Source organism: Strix aluco, chromosome 4 (genome assembly GCF_031877795.1).
Source record: "Strix aluco isolate bStrAlu1 chromosome 4, bStrAlu1.hap1, whole genome shotgun sequence".
Lineage (NCBI taxonomy): Eukaryota > Metazoa > Chordata > Aves > Strigiformes > Strigidae > Strix > Strix aluco.
The window spans coordinates 20,864,957-20,878,806 of NC_133934.1; the positions used below are offsets into that span (position 1 = coordinate 20,864,957).

The window sequence follows — 13,850 nt, forward strand, 5'->3', positions numbered from 1 at the left end:
TCTAAAGCAACAGAACTGGGAGAAAGGATTGTTTTTGTAGTGATGAAAGCAAACTAAGTAAAGCTGAGACCAGGTTTTGAAAGCTAAATTCTGTAAATAAGCATTGCCCAAAACAGGGGGGAGGGGAGTGTATACAGATAAACTTCAGGTTGTTTGTTATACAGCTTTGTTATACAACTTGAATTAATATTTACTATACAGAAAGTTTCTCCTAATATAAAATGGGTTAAAAGAGCATGTGTAACTTTCTGCATAAAATTGTAACTTCTCTTTTTGCCTGTTTCGGTGATTGAATACAAACATTAGATTTGCTTTTCTTAATACCTTTTCAGAACTTTAGAGAAATAGTATTCATACTAGGGTGTTCCAGTACAGGTTAAAAATTATCAGTTTGATTGAAACAGTTCTCTCCTACATTTGTGGTTCTCATCAGAGTAGTGTTTAGTGGTTTGTAGATTTTGTGATACACTTGTCATGAATTTGTCTGCTATTGTTGCATCACAAAAAAATACATATTTGAAAGATTAACGTGGAAGTATTCCTGAAGTAGATGTGTAATGCTGGTGCACTTTTTCTTTCAACAGTGAGCCTCAGTTTACTCTCAGTGATTAAGCAGCTCATCTAGCCCTTCGGCTAAAATGCTCCTCCCCACGTCATTTAGCAACAAAATTTAAGAATTCCAGTAGGCATGTCCTTTGGATATCAGAATTGAATAATAGTTCCAGCCAGCGAGGCTTGCTGTGTGCAACCTTTTTCCTTTGGTAAAAGGAACCTTCAAACATTGAGTCTTGCAACACTGGACCATAGCTGGAGAAACAGGAAACAAACACTTAAGCTTTGTCCCAGATCTTCATTGCTCCTTCTGACTGTGGCCTCTTCCTTTTTTCAGCTGCTTTCTTAATTTCTGTCTTGGAAGCCAAAAGTAACTTCATGCTGTTCTCCTAAGAGTTGAGTCATTTATCAGGTTCTCCTTTGCCAAATAATCTGTAATGGAATCCACTACGTTTTCTTCTGCCTGAGGCCGTTTATTGCATTGTCCACTTGCTTTTGCCTTTCTGTGTCAGTCCTCTTGATTATTTATTCTATCTGTTTTCTACAGTGTCTACCGTTAATTGTAGCTGTTAGAAACATGTTCTTGAGGACTCTTGAGTTCAGAGTGCCCTAGGTCTTGGCACTATATCATTCCTGTAAGTAGCCTGTATTCACCTATAACTCATACTGCTTGCAAACTTTATCTGTTGGGTGGCACGCAGGTTCAGGGAGCCCTTTTAACAGGGGCTTTAGTATACCTGAAAGGTATGGACTGTGTTGGTTTTCATTACAAAACCAGTCAGGATAACTGAGGATAACTGGAGCTCTCGGGACTTCTCTGTACTCCTTGTGTATTGTGAAGAGTGGTGCTCTGATGGTGAGTAGACTTTAGGTTTGTCCCAAGGTGTGCTGGCATGGTGGACCAGGTCTTGTAACTATTAAAAGTAGCATAGTTAAGCAGCTGTTGGGTGCCTGTCACGGCAGTGTTTGTGTAGTTAACGAAGATATATTTCCTAAAGGATGTTGTGCTTTGTAGTTGCCCGTCTCTTGGGAAAACTGGAAATCCTTTCCTTGGGAAAAAAATGAAACAAAACAAACCCAAGAAACCCCTACAACACCCCCCCCCACCCCCCCCCCCCCCCAAAAAAAAAAAAAAAACCACCACAACCCTCAGCTGGATCTGCAGCTTCTTTTTTTTTTTTTAAAAAAAAAGAAAAGGTCTTATTTTGTTCTCAAAAGTTAGAAACATCTGGTAGCAGGGCTGTACTGCATGGTACCAAAGCAAAACTGCTTGGGACCCTCAAATGTAGAAGCTCTGTTTTCTTATTTATTTAAACTAGCTTTCTGAAAAGCAAATACATGACTAGTTGAGATTCATTATGCTTTTCCTTAGTGTTTGTAGTTAATTTTAGTAATAAGCATGTGTATTATCATACCACGCTTGACAGCTGGCTTTCTGTGCGTACTTTCAGACAGCTGTGGCATTCTGTCACACTGCTCAGGTCAGTGGTGAGCATCTGCAGCTTCTGAGCCATGTGATTTGCAGGCTTTTCAAGCATCACGCCAATATGAAACTGGCTTTGCTGACGTGTTAAGACTGATTTTTAGTTCTGGGGTGGGGTGACCCTTTGAGGCTGATCATACTGATGATGCCAAGGTGCCTTGGGAATCCTGTGCACATTCAGTGTAGTCCTGTTCTATAGCACAACTGTCCCTTGGTCTCTTCTCTGCCCCACTGATCTCCAAAGCACATAGTGTGCGTCCTTTACTATCTACAGTATGCTTGGACCATGTGAGGTCCATTTATTAAAAGCTGTGTTCATTCTTGGCATCAACACTGGACTGAGAAATCCCCTGAACTGAAAATGGCCATGACACGGTTCAGGGGAAGTATCATTTAGGCTTGTCTGGTTCTTACTCTTCTTCTGCTCTTGGAGATGGACAGAATGGATTGCCAGAGCCTTGGCCTGTATAAGAATAACCCCTGCATCTGCCAGCAGTGGGAGCAGAAGGCCCTACACCTCTGGGTGGACTGTCTTAACTCTGCCGTGCTTCATCATTGCCTCACTTGCTTTGAAGCAGCAAAAGGGAGTAGAGGGGAATACGTGGACAGTAGTCTGGGGTTGGGGAAGAGAATGAACTCTCTAAATATGAAGGTAGGTGATGATGTATGTGTGTGTGGAGGCATCCTAATCCTCTTTTGTCTCTTGATTCTCTTGAATTTTCTGCTACTGCAAAGACTTTGTTGTCTGAAGAAATTTTGGAGATGGAAAAATTAGATTTTGCTATCTCAGTGTTGAAATTTTTGTCTGATTCTGTAAATTCCTTTATGTTAAGGTATGGAAGGATTAAATGGCTTTTCTGTTTTACACATGTTCTTGTATTTAGCTGTAGGGAAGTTGGTCTTTCTCTCCCCCCAAGGGAGTTTCCTGTGTATATGGAAAAAATACAAAACAGAAGTGAAAAATACCTCAGGCTTCCAAACCTGCTGCTCACATTTCACTTCTCCCACTACCCCTCTCATCATAGAAACAGTCCAACAGTCCTCTGTCCCCATAGCAATACCATCTATTTAAAAAGCTAGACACCATTATAGCTGATATGATAGGTAACTTGGCACACAAAATTATTACAACAACCTGTGAACTGCTGGGGAAATGGAAAAAAAAAAAAAGTTACACAGTGATACACTTTTCTGGTGTTTATCTTTAAATTGCCAGAATGTTTTATTAGGCTTTCTTTGGGCTAGTAAACATAACATAATTTGATACCTGTTCCAAGAGGTTTATAGTCATAAATAAATTTAGTATGCAACTTGTGGGTTTTTTTGTTTAAAAATCCACTTAAGGCAGTGGCCCTAAAATTGTGTGTAACTCAACAGTTAAGTTGCATTTTATAATTTTTTTATGGTCATTAGAAATTCTGGAGACCCTCTGCTTACAATCTGACAGTAGAGCAAACACTTGGTTTTTATATTTTTTATGCCTGGGTGAACAGCATGTAGATAAACTGAAAAGATTTGTGTGATGGAACGTTGATACTGTATTCTATATGTGTGAATGCTGTTTTGACAGTATTTAAACTTTCCCATAACCATATAAGATAATTTAAGCACTTTAAAATTGGCATTCTGATTTTTCTTCATTTGTTTAGGCTCCGTTTTGCATATGCTATTGTCAAATAACAGGGGTTCTTTGGTCTCCAAGTTGTTCCATAAACAGCAGGACTAAAGAACTTGTATTTCCTATACATATGTGCCCTGTATGGTGAGGAAAGTTTATGGGACAATACGATGAGCTCCTTCATTCCTAGTGGGAAAAGTGTAGCTGTAGTATAGCTAAGGCATATGCTTACTGTCTATCCAAATGGCGTAAGCAGAGTGACCAACTGTGAAACTATGTAATTTCCAATTTCTGCTTGTCTTTTTCAATGACATCAGTATTTTGGAAATGTCTCTCCAGTCTCCAGTTTTCATAAAACTCATAGCAACTTAATTCTCTTTAAAAACTCTTCTTTTTAAACTTGGTTAGAACTGATGTATGGGTTCCAAAGTTATTGCAGGGATGGCTAATCAGTTTTATAGCATAAGCTTCATTTTTTAGCAATCTGGTAAACTAAAGCAGTGAAGGAGTATTAGCTGTTAGTGTACTAAGCCTACTCTGCTTCTAATACTTCTAATATAGGTCATCTCCTGCTTTTCTTTAGGTTGAGACTTTTTTTTGTTCATTTATCTTGGCTGCGCAGGCATCTGCATGTTTTAATTCAGGAGTTCAGTTTATCTATCTGATTGCTGAACTTTAATGACTGCATTTGCCCATGATTTTCCCACTTTTCTTGGAGAGCTCAGTTGGCCGTGTTGGAAGCAGCAGAAATTGTGGGAAGGAAATCTCCCTATTGATTAGCATGTTCCACATACTACGCAGGCAGCAGTCCTGTGTTGGCAATCATTTTTAAACTGGTCAAGATACGATTGAGTCGGTGGTAGCTACAAACTGAAATGACTTCTTAAATTTGGTTGTTTAGTACTTCAAGCAGTTCTGACAATTTACTTTCCCTTCTGGCCTGAATGTACTTGAAAGGGTGAGACAATGTTTTGAAAAGAGGTTGGGTTCAGAACTCAGCAGTTGGGAGTCTTCACAACACTGCTTAGGCACGCTTATCATGCAGTAAAATCCTTACACAAAAATTTATGCCAGCACAGGCATTATTCTGGGAAACTAGTGTTGTAGCAGTCACGGGTTTAAGATCATGCAGAAGTTAAGTGCTGTTAGGTAGAACTTTCTTTTAAAATACTCGTTCCTTAAACACTTAGAATACCTAGGTCAAGTAAAATTTGTCTCAGAAACATTCTTGTTTTCAAGTTGGCTTCATAGTTTATAGTGTACCTCATTAAGATGCAGGGAGAAGTTTTGCCAGTAATTTGCATCTGTGTGGAGTTTAAACTTGACAAACCTGAAAAGCAGGCCTACTTGAATTAAGTATGATTCACACAATTTCCATTTAAAAAAATGGACAATAATAATTGCTTTGCATTTGTGCTTTGCAGATTTATTTTTTTCTTATGAAAAATGCCCCATAGAAGCTATTTGGGCACAATAGGAGCATGTGTAACTTATGTCAGAAAACTGTAATATTATAATACCAGAAGAAAGGATGATAAGGTGTTAGCCTGCTGACATCCCAGACACGTAATCTAATCTTTTCATATGGCTGTTGTAAATGTACTGTGATAAGGAGGAGTAAAAGTGTATTTTTGGAGTGTCTGTTTAATTATCTTGTTCAAGAATCATTGACCCATTTACCACAACAGTTATTAAAAGTATTATTGTATTTGATGATAGGTGTTGTGGAGATTATATTTCTCTAGCAATTTGTTTCTAAATATTTGAGTTTTGCAAATGAAAATAGCGGTAATTGAAAGGAACTTTTAGCTTATGTCATTTAAACAGAAATATACTTGTTATACATACCCTATTTTCCTCTTTCTCTTTCAATAGTCAAATATTTCTTAAATGGGAATCTGAATTTCTGTATCTTTCCTGTGTAGGACTGCTCTATTGCAGGGGCCGTAGCTGAAGTATAAATTAATCTCTTAGAAACATAGAAATAATTTACTTATGAATCAATTCAACAACAACAACAACAACCAATCCAAAGCTTTTAAATCTTTTAAAACATTTGTTTTTATTAAAACACAGATTTGTTAACTGCAGAGGGAGTATCACCTAATTTTGCTGTCTAGTTATGTGACTTTAAAGGTTTAAGCATAATTTGCTTATGTAAAATGCTCCCCAATTGGAGACCTTTAGCACAACCACAGTTAAAAAGATTGACCACGAAGAATGGCCTCCAGATGATTTAGTTGTCCTAGAAAGTTGAAAAAGAGCCTTCTGATTCTCCCTTTTCTGGGATGTGTGTTTATTGCTGCTGGTTTTATATTCATGGCATCATGTATTCATAAGCTTAATTACGAAACAATATACTTAAGATTGATTAATTCTAGGATACTGACAGCTCATTTTGCAACTGCGCCCAGTTAATATTAGTGTAACCACATAATTCCTGGGTGATGCAATAAGAAAACATCTGAAGTCTAGGAAACCCTGTAATTTTGTAAAACAGGTTGGTGCCAAATACAGCTTTGTTAAAAAGTATCTGCATTTACAGGTTTTGTGTCATCATTTAAATCTACTGAAAAGATGAATTTTATTTGCCAATTTGGAAATTACTGTTTGCATAGAAACCTGCTTATGAGTTGATAACCTGTTCTCTGCTTACATACTGGTATCATTTGTGAATTGTTTTACAAGTCTAGAATCAGCAGGTGAGACATAGTTGCGTAGAAGTAAGCTTATATAACTCGAGCAGCTTCCTTTTTAACAAATATAAGGAGCTGCTTCCATTTTGCATTTTGAAGGATTTGGAGGAAGAAAGGGAGTGAAAGGAGAGGGTACAGACTGTAATAATACTGTGTTAAAAAAAAAGAGTATTCTACAATATGAAAAGTTGACTCAACTGACTTGAGTTGCTAGAGGAGAAAGATGGTAGGGAATCATCCCCATTTCCTACAGGTGTTTTTTAGAAGTATAAAAATACAGTGAAGATATTAAAAAGTGGCTCTCGAAACTTTTGTTTTGGTGGGCTAAGTACTGTCTATTCTATTGCTGCCAGAGCTTACAGTTCCTAAACCAAGATCAGTAAAGTGAATGTATGAGTTGTTGGGGTTTTTATTACATTATTTAAAACACAATTATGTGGCTCTAAACTGAAGCTATGGATGCACCATTTTCTAATAGCGCGCTGCCACAAAAGTGGGAGGTCACATTCTCGTCTGAGTGTTTCTGTTGATTGCATTGTGGTGGCTCTGGCACTCTGGGTTCATGACTGAATCAGTAAAATTTACTTTCTTTCCTTCCTTTCATCCCTCTCCTCCCCCAAAAGATAGTTTTTGTTCTGGGTTACTGATTTGAATCTATCTGTGGAAAGGTCTCAGAAGTACTGGAGTTTGGTGTGTAAGGTTGGGTCCGTGCAGCCGGGGGGAAGCTGGCAGGCAAGACCTGTGTTTGGGGCTGACAAATCAGCTCAGCTGCCTGTGAAACCACAGTCCAACTGTGAACTGGAGCGGCTGGGACACAGACCTGTTTGCTTACCCTGACCTCGCAGAGAGGTGGGAAAGGCATTTGAGACAGTGGTGACTTAAACTGTCACAGCAAGGCGTGTCAGAGTTGGTCTGCTTAAACCTTAGAGATGTTAATATACTTAGCTGTCATTTTGCATTAAGTTCTGACTGCATTTGGGGTGAGAGTCTTATAACTATCCTAAGCTAAACTTTGACTAAGGATGTTAGTCTGCAGTAAGATCTCTTAATTATGCTAAGACTCGTTTTTTTGCAAGTGATTTTCCTTACAGAATTCTTCTGTGTTTTATTTTTTTACATGTAGTTCTTTCCCATGAGAGTTACAGGATTGCTAGCATGTAAGAGAAAACAAGCTTAGCTGCTCCTTCTGTGTAATCTCTTGGCTTTTGTTAAAGCTGAATTTGCTGAGGTGACCAAATAGCTTTTTGCAACCAAAACCACTGTTTTCCCTCTGTTGCCTGCTTCCTAGTGTATCAGTGGTGTGACAGATTGACAGAGTGAGTTGGCTCCCTCTGAAGGTCTGAGCTCTGCAGGTAGTGCAGAGGAAACGGGTTGAGGAGCTTGAAGCAGGACAGTAAGCCCCTTATAGACAGATTGTACCTTCTCCTTGTTTTTTTGCTGATAGGAAGCAGTCGCTGTAGTAATGAAGCTTCTTTGTTTATGTGGGTATAGAGTAAGGAAAAGTACATGGAAGAGTGATTAACCTGTTACTTTAATAGAGCAAGGGTTAGAAATTTTGAGCTGACCAATGACTATCCCTGTCAAAAATCTGTTACCTCTTTAAGATGTGTTCAAAAGAAATACGTATTTGCCTTTATGGTTGGTGAGGTTAGGCTGGCTTTTTGAGAATCTTCCTCTTTTGCAAGTTCGGTATGGTTCTTTACCACTTCCTTGCAAAATCATTCACAATTTCTGCTTCTATTATGTATTTTTGTCATTACAGTGAACGGTGGCAATTCAAAGAAAACAATGAACCTTAAGTTTTTGTGCTTTTTTTATTCAGGTTTTTTTTAAGTTGCCTTCTGCACAGCAGATGAATGCTTATCTTCTAGTTAAGGGTGGAAGGTATATTTAAAGAGGAGAAACTGTTCTCTAAACTCTGCAGACATTCAGCCATTGAAAGCAAGGTTGAGCGAATTCTCAGGTACTATAGTATAGTGGAGGGTTCCTATATTGGCAGGAAAGTGGTCTAAAAAAATCTTGTGTCTAATTTGTGACTTCTGTCAAGTAATCAGGCAACAGAGGTAAATCAGTAGCTTTATTAAAGTTGATTCCTCATACATCTAAAAAAAAATCCTCTAGACTAAGTCTTATTTGCAATTATGGGCAGTTGGTAACTGTAAAAAGCACTGCCTTATTGCTGAATAGCTCTGTTCTTACCATACTTAGAAATTTAATTTCTTAAAAGGTCGCTGCTTGTTTTGTAAAGGCATGCTGGTACTTAAATTATGGTTTAGTAGGGGACACAGAATCACTTTCTTAGGAAATAAGAGTCAAGTTCGCTTGTGAAATATCTAGTCACAGGTGATGTGCAAGGTGAGATCCAGGGGAAAATTACTGTGCTAGATGGACAAGAAGAATCCTAATACATATACACTGAGCAAAGTAGTTGTCACTGAAAGCTGTGAATATGGGACGTTACATGTAGAAGCATGCTTCAGACTGTTTTTATGTTTTAGCAGTTTACCATTATTTTAGTAGCTAATTTTCTAAACTACATGCAGTTGTTTTTCCTATTTTCCTAACAGTCACTCTTTTTTTTGTTTGAGTGAATGAAGATAAAACCAATGAGCCTTATATTGCACATTCCCTATGCGGTTACAATAGCTGAGCCAAATTATATTGTGTTTTAGGGACTGAGATTCTGTTGGCATGCTGATTTTTCAAGCTGATAACTCTTTCAGTTGCTAAGGTAAGTGTGTGCAAATCTGCAGTTTCCACCGAATATTTGAGCCAATGTTATTAGGGAGTCAATAAAAAAGAAATAATAGCATGTGAATATAAAGGAATCTTAATAAATGGAGTAATTTTTTATGATGTTTCTCACATTCTACACCATTCCAACATATTAATGGCATCATCTAAGTTGATAATATCTAAGTTCTTTAGTATACTTGAGGTCTTTGGGCTACTGTAGCTTCTTGCAGCAGGTACCTCAGCAAAAAGCAAAAGCAGGGAAAACACATCTGCAGATACCTGTTTAGGCACTTTCTTGTTCTTCAGTAAACTGTCATTACTGACTTCCTTGCTTTTACTTACTGTGGCAGAGTTGTGTGAGTTCTGTCTGGATTAAAATTATGTCCTTTCTGGAGTAGACCTTTGATTTTTAGACTCATGTACAAGTACAGTGATTTACTGAATGAAGTTTTTTTCCAAATGTAGGTGGACTACTATAAAGAAGTGAATTTGTTTACTTTCTGTAAGTTGTTTAAAAGTGAGCCTATTTACTGATATGGTACAGCCTGTGTTTAAATTGCAGTGGTGTTTCTGTGATTTTTCTTTTTATGGGGATTGGAAAAGAGAGTACAATAATGAAAGCAACGTGGGAGGATGAAAGTGGGTCAGAAAAGGGAGAGGGAGTTTCTAATTGAACCAGTGACTTCCAGTGAGAGGGCGTGACTAAATGAAGCAGAGCTTTTTCTATTGTATTTATGTCAGTATTATTTGATATAGTGCCAAAAGTGTATATAGTGCTGTACAGTAGAAGACTTGTTTCAAACATGTAACATATTCCATTTGCTGGAGGACTTAAATTCTTTAAGTGTAGGCCGGAGCAGTACAGGATCATGCAGTACAAAGATGTGATAGTGCATGGTTGGTGGCATTCACCCTGGAGCAGGTGGGTCTTTTTTTTTTGTCTTTTTTTTTTCTTTTTTTTTTTTTTCCCCTTGAAGCGAGGGAATGTTTTGTGTATCGATCAAAAACTTTCTGGTTTTGTGATTTCAGGGGCTGCTGTGCCCCCTACTTCCAAGAAGCCACAGTGCAGCTGGACCACCCATCATTCGCTCTTTACAGAGAAGAAAAGGACTTTAGGAGTAGGAGAAATGTTAGCATTGTTCATGTCCCTTAGACATTCTCGATTGGTGAGGTTTTAATTAATTTTATCTCCTTTTGTAGGATGGGTAAGAAGGAGGGTACGTTGGGTCAGTAGTATTTCAAAGCAGATTGGCTGAGGTTGGCTCTTTGTACATTATGTGTGGATATGAAAACTGTATTTATTTTTAAAAATGGGTTAGCTTTTAGTTCAACTCGTGATCTTCAGGACAAAGTCTTTATAGCAATATTTATTACAGTAGACACCCTAATGAGAATCAGGGCCTAAGTGCTGCTGGCAGGCGAAAGTGAGAGTGGGTTGATGACTGCATGTGACTGTTAGTGCATGTGTTCATCCTGAACAATGAACGCCTGCGGCGTGATGGGTGATCTGGAATCTGTCATTTTGCTGACTTCATCAGCTCTAGAGGATTGCGCTTATGAACACAGTTGCACCTTGAGGGAGCAACAGGGGAGATAGGTGTCATTTCTTCAGCGGTTTCCGTACCTCAGGTGTGTGATATTATAGAAAGAAGAGCCTCTGAAATGCATCATTTATCTGTGTGTTTAGTTACATGTCATATTACATAAATCTAAATATGTTCATAGCAAAAAAAAAAACCACTCTTTAAGATACACATATCACTGCAAAGCAATGGATCTGCATAATCTTCAGTGTCTTCTACACCTTTCTTAGAACTGAATAATAACCACAGCAGTATTTTTATTGAGGAAGTAGCACAGCAATAACTTCTGTGGTTCTGCTAAGTTAAAGGAAATAGTAGAAGACCATAAAATGTTTAGGGTGTGAGTAGTCTAAGGATTTAAAAACTCCTTTCTTTCTCTAAGATGCTATGCAGATAAAGTCACAGTAGTTAGGGACACTCACAGTGTAGGCTGTGTTGCATTAGGGCTGTATGGTATTAAGTTACAACAAACTATAAAGAGCAGTGGAAGGCAAAGAAAAAACACCTGTTTGGGTATTGGAAGGGGGATAGCCTGAGAAAAGTAAATATGATCAGAACTTTGTGAAGAATGAAGGTTGTATGGAATTGTAGGCTGTGGAGTATAGAGTGGCTGAGAGAAGAGTTTACTTCATTACCTGTCCTTTCTTTTGCCAATATAAGCTTGTATTAGTTCTTTCCTTTTAGTTTGTGTTTCCAGTGTGGAGTTTGTTTAGTGCTGGATATTACTGGTAGTACAACTGTCTCTGTTTCCCTTAGTGATCAGACCTGTGGATATTGAACCCATTTTTGTTTTGGAGAAGATAAAATTTTCCTTCTGAAGGGCTTTGTTTTAGCCATTTGTATGGTTCCTTTATTCAATATCCTCATCCATGGAAAAGATAAATGTGAAATGTTCTATTTGAGCATAAGTATTATTAATTGCTTGTGTTTACTTCTGTCTTAACTGAATTCATATATCCAATTATGTCTTTTGCATTAATATCTTAGAAGTTGTGTCCTTTAGGTGTTTCGGGTTTTAATCATGTGTTAAACCTGTAGATCGCTTTTTTGAGCTGTGCATTTTTATCATTGGCAAATCATAACAGTGCCATATTTTCAGCTTCACTTAAAGCGTATCACTGTGGAATAAGGTGCACTTACAGAAATTAAATGCATCAGTGCCCTGGTTTAACCAGGATAGGGTTAAGTTTCCCCAGCAGTGGGGGGGAGCTCTAGCCGGTTATTCAGATACCATGCAGACGTCACATCCTGGCAGGTCACATTTTCCTGGCAGGAGCGCGGTGCACTCGTGGTTTTGTACATCGTGCTTCTCACTGCTGTATTTGGTAGCTATTTTGCTCTGTTCATTGCCATCACTATTACTGTTATTGTTATTGTTGTTGTTGGTTGTGTTGCTATTGCACTGTTGTATTAAACCTTTCCTTATTTCAGTCTTGGGGCTTTGTATTTCACTCCCTTTGTGGGGGAGGGGCAGCGGCCGCGTGGTCTCAGACCCCGGCAGGGGCTAAACCACCACAATCAGTTACCTCCAACAGCAAACAAAGATTAAGTGATGTGAATCAACAGCTACATTTGATGTGTATTTCATAGACCAAACTTAGCAGAAACCACTGTCTGAAATTTTTTGGTCTGCTGGATCATAAATGTCCATTTTTTAATACATAGGAATTCTCTTTGTGTCTGTGAAACCACCAGACAGGATAATGTTTTCTAGTGATAGATGATCTTTTTGCTTGGGAGTTGTGTCCTAAAATGTTTGTAGGAAAATATGGTTGTGTAGGTGAATGCACAGAAATATTTTCAGTATTTGCATTCACAGAAATCTGTGTGCAGAAAAATATACTTACATTAACAGAAAATCCCTGTGTTTTAAAATGTACATGTGCTGCTTTGCTTTTACTGTTGATGTAACATGTTATTCTAAATGTAGAAATCTGCAAAACCAAAACAGGGCTGATGTGGAGTAGCTGAGTCTTACCATTAGGTTGCAGTATACTGCTTAACCTGTATGAAACGTTTTTAACAAATGAAAGATTAAGGGATAGCTCCTGAGAACTATTCAGTGTGTCCTGTACATGGGCACTGTTGTATATATGTTAGCTTTGCTAATTTTAAGCATGTTTAAAGTCTGTGAGTATGAACTTTCCTCAGTGCTTCTTCAGTTCCTCACTGATTTGTCTGTGGTAAGCAAATTGAAGCTGGAAATGGGCAGAGGATAGAGGATTAAAAGAAAGAGAGAAAATAGAGTCCCACCACACTACTTGAATCCATCTCTTTTAGCTTTTCTCAGATGATGTCTCAGTGACTGAAAAGGAATACTTTTATATTAATCCTTTAAATATAAAACTAGAAAACCTAGTATTTCACTTTCCTAGATTTTAGATAACCTCAGTAGGCCAAGTAAACCTAGTGAGGTCACATACTGGTGAGCTTGTAGTACACCACGTTTAATAGGTTTGTGATAACTGATCACATAGCAACTTGAATTCTTTGAAAAGTATTTTTGTTATTTATGGTAGAAGCAATAGGCCCTGTTATGAGGGTCATCTTGTGCTAAAAGCTGAACATATATTTGGAAGACTTTCTAGCTTTCCAGGTATGTAGCAGTTGTTTTATAAAAAATACCTGGAAATTACTTGCTTTATTTTAATTTCTTTCCTTAAAAGGCTTTTGTCTCATTGTCCAACCCCAAACTCTTTACATTCTTTCACAAATTTCATGGCTATATGAAAGGTCTAGGTCCACAGTGGTTCTCAACCTGTGGTTCGCAGACCCCTGGGGGGCCGCGATGTCGTCACAGGGGGTCCGTGAAGGCTTAAAGCAGGAGTGGGGAACATCCAGCCCAGAAACATTTGATCTGGCCCACAGCAAGCCCTGTGCCTCCTTTTCACACAGCCTCCTTCCCTCAATGTTCCTCTCATACTCAAGCCCTGCCCCCGCCCCCCCCCAGCCCCGCCTGCCCTGACGTGCATGAGAGGTGGCAGCACCCTCACCTTTGCCGGGTGACTCTCCCCTCGGCCCTCGATTCACCAGCCCAGCAAGTCCCTCCGTCGCTGGGCTCTTCAGGGCTGGCCTCCAGTAACAAGCCTGAAGGTGCACTCCCGGTCCTGGCGCCGCCCCTCGAGGCACTCTAGTGCTTTAAATCTTGAATTAAGTCTTGGTGGTCCGCAGCCATAAAAGGT

The 13,850-nt window shown here is 38.7% G+C and overlaps 1 protein-coding gene across 4 annotated transcripts in view; it reads left to right on the forward strand.

Annotated features, from left to right (window-relative positions):
* The window catches only part of RBPJ (recombination signal binding protein for immunoglobulin kappa J region), a 155,763-nt gene that overhangs the window by 108,208 nt on the left and 33,705 nt on the right, over positions 1 to 13,850 (forward strand). The window contains exon 1 of one of the 4 annotated variants that reach the window (XM_074822294.1): positions 2,600 to 2,687. The exons of 2 other annotated variants lie outside the window; for them this stretch is intronic. The gene's annotated coding sequence lies outside the window, so the exon portion shown is untranslated. Of the gene's footprint in view, positions 1 to 2,599; positions 2,688 to 10,691; positions 10,715 to 13,850 lie in introns of those variants that run through there. One more of the 4 variants, XM_074822295.1, reaches the window with a different exon arrangement.